Source organism: Sciurus vulgaris (genome assembly GCF_902686455.1).
Source record: "Sciurus vulgaris genome assembly, chromosome: 11".
Classification (NCBI taxonomy): domain Eukaryota; kingdom Metazoa; phylum Chordata; class Mammalia; order Rodentia; family Sciuridae; genus Sciurus; species Sciurus vulgaris.
The window spans coordinates 27593437-27607163 of NC_136472.1; the positions used below are offsets into that span (position 1 = coordinate 27593437).

Consider the following 13727-nt stretch of genomic DNA (forward strand, 5'->3'; position numbering starts at 1 on the left):
ATGTTACAATATATGTTCCTTAATTTGAATGTAGGCAGATTTAAGAAATTATTTTTCTTACCTGCTTGGCCAGTCTCTATTCTAGCTTTTTCTTTAGTGTGGAATTCTTGGAATGTAATTGCTGATGGCTACTGTGTCTATTGTGTGTATTTAAGAAAACTGTGCCTTTAGTAGTATTTATTCAAGAAATCAACTTACTACAGTAATACTAACATTTTCCCCCTCATAATTGTGATTTAAAATTTGTAAGTGTGTATATTAGACATTAAATAGATTCTTTAGAAATGTCAAATATTTATGGAATTATTCCATACTTTAAATTGTTTAAATTATAAATTTATTTTATATCAATTTGTCTTTTTAAGACCTAATATTAAAATGAAATAAATTCAGTGGTTGCAAAGAAGTCAAGTACCAAGGGCTAAATGTAAGGAGAAAAATGGTCTTTGATATTAATTGGCCAGTATAGAAAATAATCAGATTTGAATGAATTCTTCTGTATATTTTGTTGTTATATACTCATGTTAATTCCTGAAGTTCTTAAGTTGGAAATTAAGAGGAGTGAAACTGGGCACTCATGAGTATTCACTGAGGAGACCCCTGACACACCTAGATTGTTGAACACTGTTTTCTCTCTTTTTATGAACTGTCCCAGGCTAACATAAATCAGTTGTGACTTATCAAAGACCTATCTTTACATCCAGTCTTGTCACTCAGATGCACACTCTTGGAAAATTCAGCCTTGTTGGGGTTTAGTTTTACTAGTGAGAAATAAATAAGAGCTTGCCTCACTATGCTTTTAAAAGAATTATATGAGATAATACTCATGAATGTTCTTTATAGATTAAATATGTAAATTGATTTTTGGTTTTGTTTTTGTGGTGCTGGGGATGAAACACAGGGCCTTGTGCATGCTAGGTAAGCACTTTACTAAGCAATACCCTTAACCCAAATTGAATTTTTAATCACTAATAAATGGCTGAATTTTAAGGCATTTTTCTATGTCATGTTAATTTTTTTAATATTATAAAGTTTTAACCATATGAGTTAGAATCAAAATGAACCAAAAAAATTAGTGATCCACCCTGCATCCAGTAGAAAAGCTCTTGATGTGTTTATAGCTTATTTTTGACAATATACACTGATATATTTGTGTGTATATTATAATATAGATTTTACAAATGTACTGATGTGTTGAAAAGTTTTCAGTGTGGTTTTTTATGTAGAAAAATATTTTTATTATTTTATGTGATTTTATGTATATGTATGTATGTATGTATATATATATATACACACACACACATCTATTTGTTTTTAGAAAAGTGACATATAGAATTTTAAAAATGTTTGGCATGTTGAATCTTTAGGGTTATTTGATACTAATAAAGCTAATAATACTAATTTAACAGTGACTATATGGAGCTAAGCCTTTTTTCCCCCAGTGAATGTTATTTTTCTTTCTTCTTTTTTTCTTTCCACATTTTTTATTGGTGCATTATAGTTGTACATAATGATGGGATTTGTTGTTACATATTCATTCACAGTGCTGAGCCTTTTTATACATGAGATCTCATTTAATTTTAATCCTCAGAGCAATATTTAGAGGATTTGTTATTATTATCCTACTTACATTTTACAGGTGAGGAAATGGATCTTTCCCTGTGATCACATAGGTAGCAAATGATACAACCCTATGCCCTTGCTCTTAAGTGTCCATAATGCTATATAAACTCTGTAATTCCCATAGAAACCTAGAAAGTGAATTACTAAAAAAGTTTTCAATTTACTGAAATGGTCACAGCTATGATGTATCATTTTGAGACTGATGTTGATTTTGGTTGAGTCAGGTTGAATATTTCAGAAATAGTAAACAATTGGGATGGAATGGAAACGAAAGCATTTGAGATAATGCCTGTTTTCTTCATCGTTGTGTCCCCATTGCCACACACAGTACCTAGGATGAAGTGGGTCTGTTACCTGTTGCTTATAGTGTGGAAGTTGGGTACTTACCATGGTAGGTTATTTTATCAATTTTCTTAGTTTATATTCACTGTTTTAGTCAGTCCTTACACAACTGTCAACACTTTAGAGTGTCAGGTAAGTGGTCCTTTGTTTTAAGAACTATTATAAAAGCAGTATATCTGAGTTATGAAAGTCATTCTAGCAATACAGATATGTATAAAGGAGAAAATTTAAGTTGTCATATTCCCGTCCTACTTTTAAGCTTTTCCTGTGCATTTGCATGTGTAATTCACACACATACACATTTCAAAACTAAATGTAATTATATCATAATACTATCTTGAAGTTTACTTTTTTCAGGTGACTGTTTAAAAAAATGTGCTTGTGTTTGAAAATAGGTCTCCTGTGGAAAGTGGGAGTGGGGTGATTGAAGAGAAATGGGTAAGATTTATATATTCAGGACATAAACCAAAGGCCCTGGGCCAGTCATTACCTATGGGGCAAAGAGCATTTTATGTTCTTTTTATTTGGTTCATACCTTACACGAGGTCATTGTTATTGTTGAAACTTTAAATAATGTTAGCCAGTTTTAAGTGACAACATTGTTTTACATTCTGTACAAGTAATTGAGAAGGTGTCATTTCAGAGTTGAATTCTAGTTTATTCTGGTAGCTACTTAAGAACAGTTATGTTTTTAGGTGACTTTTTTTTTTTTTTAATAAGCTGATGGTCTCTTCTTTGTTGTTAAGGAGCATTCATTCAGGGCTGGGAATGTAGCTCAGTGGTAGAGTACTTGCCTGGCATGTGTAAGGCACTGGGTATTGCATAAAAATAAATAAATAAAACAAAGGTATTAAAAAGAAGCATGCATTCATAATTTGCAAAATAGTTTTAAAAACAAGATAATACTCAATATTTTAATTAATAGAAACTCAAACCTGTGCAACTTAATCAGCATGAAGAAACCCTGCCTAGGAATTAGTCCTGGTACTCACAACCTCCTGAGTAATATTGGGTGACCTCACTGGCACTGCAGACTTCTACTCAGCTACTACCAAATGCTATATTAATAACTCAGTATTTTTAAAGGAAGTTTAAGAAAAAAAGGTAAATTATTTGAATGCTATTCATTTTTAGTCTGACTTTGAGAGTTTTTAACTTGTTGCTAATGTTATTAATCATAATTCACCTTTGTAATTTTTAAATTGAAAATTTTTATTACATGGTTAATAAGTTTTCATTATAGTAGTTTTTTAAAGCCTTTCTAATCCTGGAATATATTTCTTGCATTTAAAGTGCTTTATGCTTCCTTAGACTGAACTTTTAGTGAAGTGCTAATGAAGCCTTGCTTTAAAATTTTTAAGAATTGGGCTAGGCATGGTGGCATACACCTGTAAACTTCATATTTGAGGCATTTTGGCAACTTAGCAAGACCTGTCTCAAAATTTTAAAAAGGACTGGGGATGTACAATAGTAGAGTGCTTACTTAGCATGTGCAAGGCCCTGAGTTCAATATCCAGTAACGGAGGGGTTTGGGGTGAGGAGAGGAGATTCTAAGAACTAGATCTGACAGGTATAGCAGTAGTAAGTTATGGTACAGTCCATGTTTTAACAAAGCAAGTTAAGAATATTTCTCATTTGTAGCATTCATAAATGTGCTTTTCATTTTGAGTGGCTCAGACCATGCCCTCGAGAGTGTTTTATTCCTTCTCATAATAGTCTTGTACAGAGAATGTACAGAGAGCTCAGTTAATGTCATGGATGGTGAAACTGAGGCAGAGAAAAGAACTTGAGTAAGTTAATGGTAGAGTTTAATTTCACTAACTTCAATTCTAGTATTGATTTTTTTTTTTTTTTTTTTTTTTTTTTTTTTGCTGTTCCCGGGGGTTTGGGACCAGGGATGTTCTACCACTGAGCTACATTCCCAGCTTTTTTTATTTTTAATTGTGGGACAAAGTCTCACTAAATTGCTCTGGCTGGCCTTGTGATACTCCTGAATAGCTGGGATCACAGGTGTGCGCCACTGTGCTCCGCTAGTCTTGGTCATCTTGACCTGTAGTCTCCAATCTTTCTAAAATTATGGACACTAGTAAATGTGTAATGGTCTGAATCAGTATTGTGAATGTTATCAAACATACAGGAAAGTTGAAATTTTAAAAGGATCAGATTTAAAAATGCAAGTTGTAATAATTTCCTGTGACTCCCTTCCTCAGGCTGCACACACCCACTTGGAGACTGGTGCTCTAGATAGGCCATTCCTCCTGCAGAAGAGCCAGCCATGGGGACAGCTGGAGGACAGTTGGTAAAAGGTGTGGGGCTTTTAAATTGGAGTGATCTTTTGCGGCTTTTTAATTTTAAAGAAACAGCCTTTATTTCTGTGAAAGACTGAAAGATTGAGAGTAAAGGCCTTGAGAGAGGTGAGCTTAAAAGACACAAATATAAGCCTTATTTGTTTTCTTCAGAGTTGAAAGGGAAAGGCTGCCTACCCTGTGAGCTCCTACTCCCATAGAGATGGCAGTGCCTTTTCTGTTGTTGTTAGGCAGTTTATAGAACGCAGGATAGCTTGGTAAGCGTCTTCTCTGTGCCTGATATGACGTAACATTGTAGAGTATGCAGCATGCATGTTAAGTACAAGTGGTTGTATTTGGCTTGTTGCTGCAGCATTTTTTGAGGATGTCTTAAAAAGCAATTATCACTTGATAGGGTTGGATATATACAGATTATTGAAATCATCATTTCATGGAGACCAAACTTTGCAACTTGAATTATTCTATTTGGTATTTGTTTATTCTGCCCCCACCCCCAGTATCTCAGAACAGAATTCCTTTTCTGAAAAGAACAGATGCTGTTAACTTATCAGGACTTGATACTAAAAAGCCTGCAAAAATCTTTGTGCTGTTTATTTTTTAATTTAATCTATATGCAAAGCATATTGTAATTATTGCTGTTGGAGGTTTGTAAGTTGGTGGTTCCTCCCCATCCTTTTTGTGCTCAGAGGAGATAGATTAGGAATGCCAAATTGACAACTTGGTATAAAGAAATAATGACCACTGAAATAAAACAGGAGTTCAAATAAAAAGCAAAGCAGATACAAATGTAGAATGAAAATATCTTTTAGTAAAATGTTAGCATGCTGTACTTGGAACAGATGCCACATTAATTCAAAAGAGAGCCCAGAAAATGTGGCAACTTTACGATGTCAATGGAGGGAGCTGCAATAGTTCCTGTCTTCATTGTGTTGAGTTCCTAGTACCTCCAGGTCCAGTCCTGTCCTGCATATTTATTTCCTGTATGTATTATATGTTAAAATACAAATATCAAGTTCATGCTTAATATTTTTATTTGTATAATTATTATTTGTATAATCACATTGTTTTACTAGTAGACTTTAGGGTAAGAAGCCCATTAACTTGTAATGCAGCAGTAATGATTTTTGTTTGAAATATGCATGTGAAGAGGTTTAGAATCTGAGGGGAAAATGGACTTTTCCTCACACTCTTTAAGGCACATTCATGATAAAAAGCTAATCTAAGAATTGAGTCTTTCAAAGAGGCCTAGTGCTTTTTAAATGTAGAATTTGGACAAGTTACAAAATTATGAGAATTTTGCATTTTTTTTTCTCATTTAAATTTGTAGTTATCATTGGACATTTGTTATGGTTTTTAAGTAGCTTAGACTCATTCATTCCTTTTGTGATTTTTTTTTTTTTTTTTAATGGTGCTTGGGAAGAAGACAGGGTGATGGAATGGTAGTATACATAGTTTGATATTTCCAGAGTAACATTCATTTTATAGAAGACTGCACTAGGCTATCTTTGGATTGCCTATTTCTTACAGTGCATGGTTAGGGTAGGTCTGAGGGTGGAGAGAGGTGGGCTGAGGGCTTTTAAGCAGATTTACAATGTGCTACTTCCTGAGCAGCACAATGATCTAATCACTAGGGATGTATTCTGTGTGCCTGTAAAGAAGTCTGGTGTGCATACTTAAAAAAGCACCCCTAGTTTTCTCGTAGTTAATCCAAGTGTACAATTTAGTAATTTGGTGAAGGGTTAAAGGTTTTGTTTTTGTGTATTTCACATGAAGGAAGTTTTTAGCATGGCAGGAGTATATAGTGCTTAAGGGTATTGGTGCTGGAGCCAGTATGCGTCGATTCACATCCTGGCTTTGCCATGTGTTTACTCTGACTGTGGCTTTGTCACTTCATCTTCTGTGTCTCTTGGTGTCTTCTTCTGTAAAATGTGAATAAATAATAGTACCTGTCTGCTGTGGTTGCTCTGAGGAATAAATGGGTCAATGCATAAAATAATAGAATTAGGTAGTAGAAGTAAGTACTGAATAAATGGGAGTGGACTTTAGTTCTCTGCTCTTTTCTTTCCTTCTCAGGGATTAAGACAAATGTTACACATTGGGAAAAGAGCTCTGTGGTCTGATCCTTAGGTTGGAATTTCAGTATAACACTTGAAGTTTAATTTATGACGTTAGACTGACTACTTAAGCTTCCTTCAGTAAAGATGTAGCATGTACATAACTGCATACCAGTCTCTGTGCTGGTCACTTAGACTTCAGTTCCTTTATCTATGACACAGGGACACAGGGATGATAATACCAACCTCCCTAGGGTTCATGTGAAGATAAAATGAGGAACTCTTAGCCTGGTATCATGGCTCACACCTGTAATCCCAGAGACCTGGAAGACTGAAGCAAGTTCAGAGTCAGCTTCAGCAACTTACTGAGACCTTATCTCAATAAGAAAAATGTGGTTCAATAGTAAAGCACCCCTAAGTTCAATACCAGTACCAAAAAAAAAAAAGGAACTCTTAAGACACTCAGTAAAAGAACTGCTTTTATCTTTATTATTGTTATTGTTACAGTTTCACTAAAAGTTTATGAGAAAAGAATAAATATGGAACAATTACCTGCAAAGAGGGTTTTTTTTTTTTTTTCCCCTTCCCCTGAAATGCCATGATAAGAAAATGGCATGTTTGTTAAAAGTGTATCTAATGAGTTTTTATTTGTGAATAGCTCTGGGAGAAATAGAAAATATATGAGAATGTGTTAGTTTTAACAGATCCTTTTAAAAATATTTCAGGGTGCGTTTTTAAAACTCTTAGTGATATAAGCTTTTCTTTCTTTTTATTCCCCACCTCAGCAATTGATGAGAATACTGAAAAGATATGGTGTAGTATGATGATGTAGTTTATTGTAGATCACTTAGCATCAAGTCAGTAATAGACTAGATGTTTGAACTCAGAATCCAAAATATTAATCAGCTGGGTTAGTCCATTGGGTCTAACACATTGTGTGTGTTAACCTAACTTGTGCTTGGGTGCAATAACTAAAGGGAATAGCTATGTTGCTTGAGAGATTGAAAGGGGTGCACATGTTTCTAGTACTGATGGGCAGAGTTTGCTTTCTCATTTTGGGCATTTTGTCTTTATGAAAGTTCTCATCTGGTGTCTGTCTTAAGTGGTGTTGCACACACACAAACACCCCCCCCACACACACACATACACTTTTTTTTTTTTTTGTACTGGGAATTGAACCCAGGGACACTTTGCCATTGAGCTACATGAGCTACCTCTCCAACCCTTTATTATTTATAATATAGGGCCTCTATACATTGCTGAGGCTGACTTTGAACTTGTGATTCTCTTGCCTCTTCCTCCCTAGTCACTGGGATTACAGGTGTGCACCACCATGACCGGCTCAGGTGGAACCTAGAAATTGGGCCCAAGAACAAGACAATTATGGGAAAAGCCACAGTGAATTCTGAGAATTGAGGGTTATTTTTTTGGTTAGAGAATTGAGTTTTTAATCTATTCATTAGAATGTATGTGTACCCCTCTCCACCCTTTGAAAGTGAAACCAGTAATTGACAGAAGGGAAAAGATTAAGTGTAAACAGAATTTTTTCATTTACTACTGATTTGGTTTGGAAGCTTTTTTTATTTTTTTAATTTAATTTAATTTAATTTTTTGTAGTTGTAGGTGGACGGGATGACTTTATTTGTTTATTTTTATGTGGTGCTAAGGATCAAACCCAGTGCTTAGCAAGTGCTCTGCCTCTGAGCTACAGCCCCAGCCCTGGAAACTTTTTTGATGCATGATCTGTGTAGTTTTTTTTCCCTGTAGGAGTCAATAAATGTACAGTATTTGTAATAGCTTATCAGAATATCCTGAATATGGTATATGTTACCACTTGCAAGCAGTTGAGTCAGAGTAGTCTAATATCTTCCATTATCATTTTTGTTCTCATTTACCTAGCTGTACCATTTGGTAAAGACTTAGTAGGAGAATAACTTGTTTTACTATATTTTATTCTGTGTTCCTAACATTGTTTCAGCTTTGTGAGTAGAAATTCCAACAAGTTTTTTGATAACTGCTGTACTTCAACTCAAATATTTTAAAAATTAATTTTATAGTAGGCTGTGTAGTTTTCTTTCATTTAAAAAACTTATAATAGGTAGAGTGACCTATTATAAGTTTAGTAGTTCTAAGATTAGCATAACATGAATAATGTTAAAGATTGTGTGTGTGTGTGTGTGTGTGTGTGTGTGTGTGTGTATAGGTGTAGTCTGGGATTGATCCCAGGTGTTATGCATGCTAGGCAAGCACTCTGCCACTGAAATATACCTTCAGCCCTGTACAATATTAAGTTTTATTTAGCTATATGCAGGATGTATAAAAGTTGCTTCACTTGGTTGAATGGTATTTTGGAACTTTTTAAACTTTATCTTTTTTCTGAGTACCTTTATTTTATTTACTTTTATGTGGTGCTGAGGGTCGACACTGGTGCCTCACATATGCCAGGCAAGTGCTGTACCACTGAGCTACATCTCCGACTTGAATTTTGGAACTTTTAGAAATGTATTTAAATAAATATAGATGTTTGAAATAGACTACAGTCAGGCATGGTGGCACATGCCTGTATTTGGGAGACTGAGGCAGGAGTATTACAAGTTCCAGGCCAGCTTGGGAAATTCAGTGATGTAGCTCAGTGGTAGAGCATCTCTGGATTTAGTCCTCAGGAATGCGTGTACACACACACACACACACACACACCCAAAACAAAGGGAAAAAAGAGTCTACCATTATCTTTGGTGTTGATTTAAAGAATCACACAATTTTGAAAACCAGTTTGTCCCTGTCAGTTTGTCAAGGGTAGAGCTACTTACGCCGAGCGAGCTCCTGCTCTGACTCCGCAGGTGTTCTCCAGTTGGCAGTGCCTCGGCTACTTTACAGACAGATGCCACCATTGACTGCTCAATGCCCCTGCTGCCTTTCTGCCTCCCTCTTCTCCATGCACTCTTTGCTACCTCTCTTGTTTGTACACTCTCTCCTGTGGACACCCTCCCCTGGCAACACTGTCCTGTCTACTGTTGTCACTCCCTCCAAAGCCACTACCATTTTCTTTTTCTCTTCAAAACAAAACACCATTGTAATCATTAGTTTTTAAGCCAAGAGAGTTGTTCCAAGACTGATAAGTTTTAACAGTTTGTGGGTCCCCTTCTTCCCTCAAGTGTGAGTACTCAGCCAGAATTTGGATAATATAGCTTAAAATCACTTGCAAATTAAGTATTTGTGAAATGTTTTATGTTGGACTAAGGGAGAAAAGAGGAAAATACCTTTTACCTCAGAAGTTGGTGTATTTTCTTGTCAGTGATGAGAGAGAGGCAAATGGTCAGACCTGTTACTCAAATAAGATAAGTTTTAATTTGATTTCCTACTGTAGACCTGTGGACCTCATTGGAGAAGAAAATGAAAATTTTGATGTTGGTGATTCTGAAAGTATTTTGATTTATTAATTGAGAGGAACAGAATTTCTTTCTTTGGTTTTAAAATAAAAATATGGCTACCATGCCTCTTTATCATTTATTAATCTTTTGTTGGTTAACAGGTGCAAAATAGTGAACCCTTTCTTTTCCAGATTTCTGTTAGTGCTTTTGAATTGTTAACTGAATTGTTTGGTGAGAAAAGTACAACTTGGCAATTAATTGTGGCTACATGTTAAGTTATTGGATATATAGGATTTAAGTTCAGTGGCTTCTAAAATCTGTGTGAGGCCTTTTGTCCATGATTAAGTTATACACAGAAAACATTTGAGACAAGAACTTTACTTTATAGGATTAAATTCTTTTTGTAGTATCGAGATTGAACCCTAGGCCTTACACATATGCTAGGCAAGTCCTCTAGTACTGAGCTATATTCCCAGCCCGTCTTATTTTATTATTGGACAAGGTCTCACTAAGGTGCCCGGGCTGGCCTCAGACTTCCTTCTTCAGTCTCTTGAGTAGCTGGGATTACAGATGTGCACCACCATGACTGGCTTAAAAACTTCATTATGGAAATTTAAAGACATAAAAAAGTAGAGTGAGTAATATAACAAACCCTATGTATTCATTACCTAACTTCCAAACTTATCAGTATTTGCCAGTCTTTATCTGTAGTGTATATAACATTACCAAGATAGTAATTTTGTTTTCAAAACATGTAGTGCAAATAGATAGATGCATTGGTATACTCAAAAGAAAAATGTGTGAGAGAATGTTAACACTTTTCATATGTTGCAAGTCTTCCTAAGTGATTGGGAATCCCTTTTAAGATAATATTGTTTCTTCATTACTGAAGATGTCTTAGCCACTACTGACTTAATGAAGAACCATATCTTCTGGAAAGCTTTTTGTTTTTGTTTTTCTTACCTCTTCTGTCTTTAAAACTCCAATATTTTTTTCTTTTGAATTTGCTATTCTTACAAGTTACATTTTATTTTGTGTATACTTGCCTATCTATGTAACTTTTATAAGGTTCATCAATAATGGTCATTTCTAGTGAATTACTTATATGTAAAAATTGTAAATAACTGAATCTTGTTCTGTACTTGAGCATATTCTGTTTTTATTTAACCTGAATGTGTGTATTATGGGATATATATTGTAACTGGTAACATAGTTTGTTGAGGAGGGAATTTTGACTAACTACTAACTTTAGACTTGGTTACAGTGATGAGGCACTTTCGTCATTTGCTCCCTTGTTTTGCTCCTTTTTGGAGCAGCAAATTATGCATGTGCCTGCAGTTGTGGCCTGTTCATTACTACAAGGTGATGGTAGCCTTATTTCTGAATTTCCTTGGTTTTTATTAGTTTAAATTAGACCCATAGGGGTAATTATTCCACCCCAATGCATGAGGAAGCCTAGTCAGTGGAAGTTGTGCATAGAAACCCCTGTGTAGTGCACTGAGAATGTATCTTTAATGTTATGATGTTGTTCAGCATATTTAGTTTAGTGCGGGAGTGTACTTATTTAACAGGACCTTTAATAAGCTCCCTCTACACCAAAGATATATTTTTAAAAATTATACTTAAGAAGACTTTGTAGTATTCCCCAGTAGAGTTCATCTAGAGCAGTGAAACCTTTCTATAATAAAACTTATTCCTTTAACCGGTATTCATTTAAGTGGGTTTCTCTATACTTGGTTTCCATGGAAATAGAGAATCACTAACGTTATTTATAAGGTAGAAGTAAAATAGGGTGCCTAATGGGACCCCATGCTGCTCTGATGAAGAGACTTAGGGAAAAAAATCCACGCTCATGGGATTTTTTTTTTTTTTTTTTTAAACAAGGTTAATGGAAACCATGATTTTAGTCTAACAGGACATATTTTCGGTTTTAAAGGCTAGCATTAATATCAAGCAAACAACTTCTTTTTGAGGTTTGTATTGCTTTCACTTTCAAATTTTAGGACCACTTACTTATCAGGGTGATTGAGTCTTTATGCTTCAGACTTCTGTTTCTTTGTGGTTTAAAAGTTAAAATTTCCATCATATTGTAACTTTCGATTTCTCATTGACATTTCAAAGTATAGATAAAAAGATAAATGTTCATTAATGATAGCAATGATGATAAAGAATCAACATGTTGGACTACATAGACTTCTTTAAAAAAATATAAATTGCATGGAACCATTTTTAGTTTCTAGGCCTTAAGTCAAGGTTCTTTATTTGTGTTGCTAAACCTGTGTAGCTGAAGAGAAAAGACTCTAATTTTCTTTGGGGATGGAAACAGGGAAAATCTTAATTTCTCTTTCCTTTTAAAAAGGTGGATCATTGCCAAAGATTTTTAACTAAAATAAATGTTCATTCTTGCATCTTTGAAATGTGGATTTGGGATAAACCTTGGCTTTCCTTCACTTTTTTGGTAAGGCCTACTCTTAGTTTTCTGGGCCTAGAGTAAAGCCTCAATTTCTAAAGCCCTTTCAAGTGAAGAGTCATTCCCTTTGTGTTTTGGGTGTGTGTATCTGTCTGTCTCACTAATTTTTCCATAGCCTGAAAGGCACCTGCTCATTTTCCAGACTGGTAAGTACAGCAGTGCTGTCCTGAGAGGGGAGGCAGGATGGAACACAGTAAGGTGCTATAATTTTTGTTTATTTAGTTTTGGTCATCTTTGGCAGCTTGTGTTCATTATCCTGCGTTATCCATTTGTCTGGAAGTACTCTGTGATTTGTCTTGGCTATCAGTGCAGGAGGAGTTTTCTTCTCTGTTTAAAAACAAAGATTGTAGTGTACTTAAAGCTCCATCAGGGGAGGAGTTTTTGTTTTGTTGTGTGTTTCTTTGGATAAGCTTCTGACTGTAGTTGGGTTTATTGTGCTTTAGTTTTTAAAAATTTGACTGTTTTAATCCTCCCTGAATTTATTTTTGCATGAGGTAGTTAATCTCCAGCAATTCACTGATTTCTTCTGTGCATGTTGATGCTATTTCATAAAATTTCCTCATTTTTTTAGCTTAGCTTCTTCTTGTATATTTTCTTAATCTGGTGTTTACCAGTGACCTTCCTAAATGACTTCTTTGAATTATCTTTGTGCTCTGGAGACATAAGAATTTGGGATTATTATCCCATTTCTGAGAGAACAATTCCCAGTAGTTGCAGTTAGTGCAATAGAAAGGGTTTTCACAGATGCAGTACTGGGCATTCATCCTCCTCCTTAGTGCTTATGCTTTATGCTCAGAACTCCCATTAGTGTTAATAGGAGGCACTTGCTTAAATCCCTATACACCAAGATAAGCCCACACTCTTTTTATAATCCTTGTAGATACTGAGTTGTTTTTTTGTTGTTGATGGCTAGAATTTTGGTGTCGAGGTTAACTGACTATTAAAATAGGGTGTGAGTTGTCTTGGGATGTGGAATGGTTTATTAAGTCTGATATGTAATTAAGAAGTTTTCATTATGATTAAACTCAAAACATTTAGAGCCTTGTGAGCTGTAGAAGTTTGTGAATGGAATTTTGTTACGTTATAGGCATGATGAAACAAGATTTCTTCTTTCCGTTTACTTCTGCTGCTACTCCTCAACCATAGAAGAAATGATTTTGACGGTTTTTGTGTGTATTATCAGAGAACTTGGTAACTTGTGTGGCTTATATTTTTCAAGCATATAGAAGTTAGTGTGTACTGTTTTAGACTCTGCAGTCACTGGTTGAGTATTAGATAAACACTGTTTACTACACAAGCAGTGTAGTAAACAGTGTCTGTGAGTTGTGGATTTTTATTGCTTTCATTTATTTGTATAGTCTAATGGGAGGATTCCCAGATTGAGAGCAGTGATCTTGGCTGAACTTTGTCTCTCATTGTCTTTGTAGATTTTAGCTAGACGTCTAGACTTCTTAGAATTTTGTTCCTCTGTGAAATGAAGGTGTGGATTTTGTACTCTGAAGTGTTCATTCTAGTTTTAGGCTATATGAGGGCCCACCCTTGAAGGTACTAAAGGAAGTCG

The 13727-nt window shown here is 35.0% G+C and overlaps 1 protein-coding gene across 20 annotated transcripts in view; it reads left to right on the forward strand.

Annotated features, from left to right (window-relative positions):
* The window catches only part of PHF21A (PHD finger protein 21A), a 173881-nt gene that overhangs the window by 9771 nt on the left and 150383 nt on the right, over window positions 1-13727 (forward strand). For 16 of the 20 annotated variants that reach the window (XM_079103427.1, XM_079103428.1, XM_079103416.1 and 13 more), the window contains one exon: window positions 4176-4271. The exons of 3 other annotated variants lie outside the window; for them this stretch is intronic. The gene's annotated coding sequence lies outside the window, so the exon portion shown is untranslated. Of the gene's footprint in view, window positions 3070-4175; window positions 4272-13727 lie in introns of those variants that run through there. One more of the 20 variants, XM_079103423.1, reaches the window with a different exon arrangement.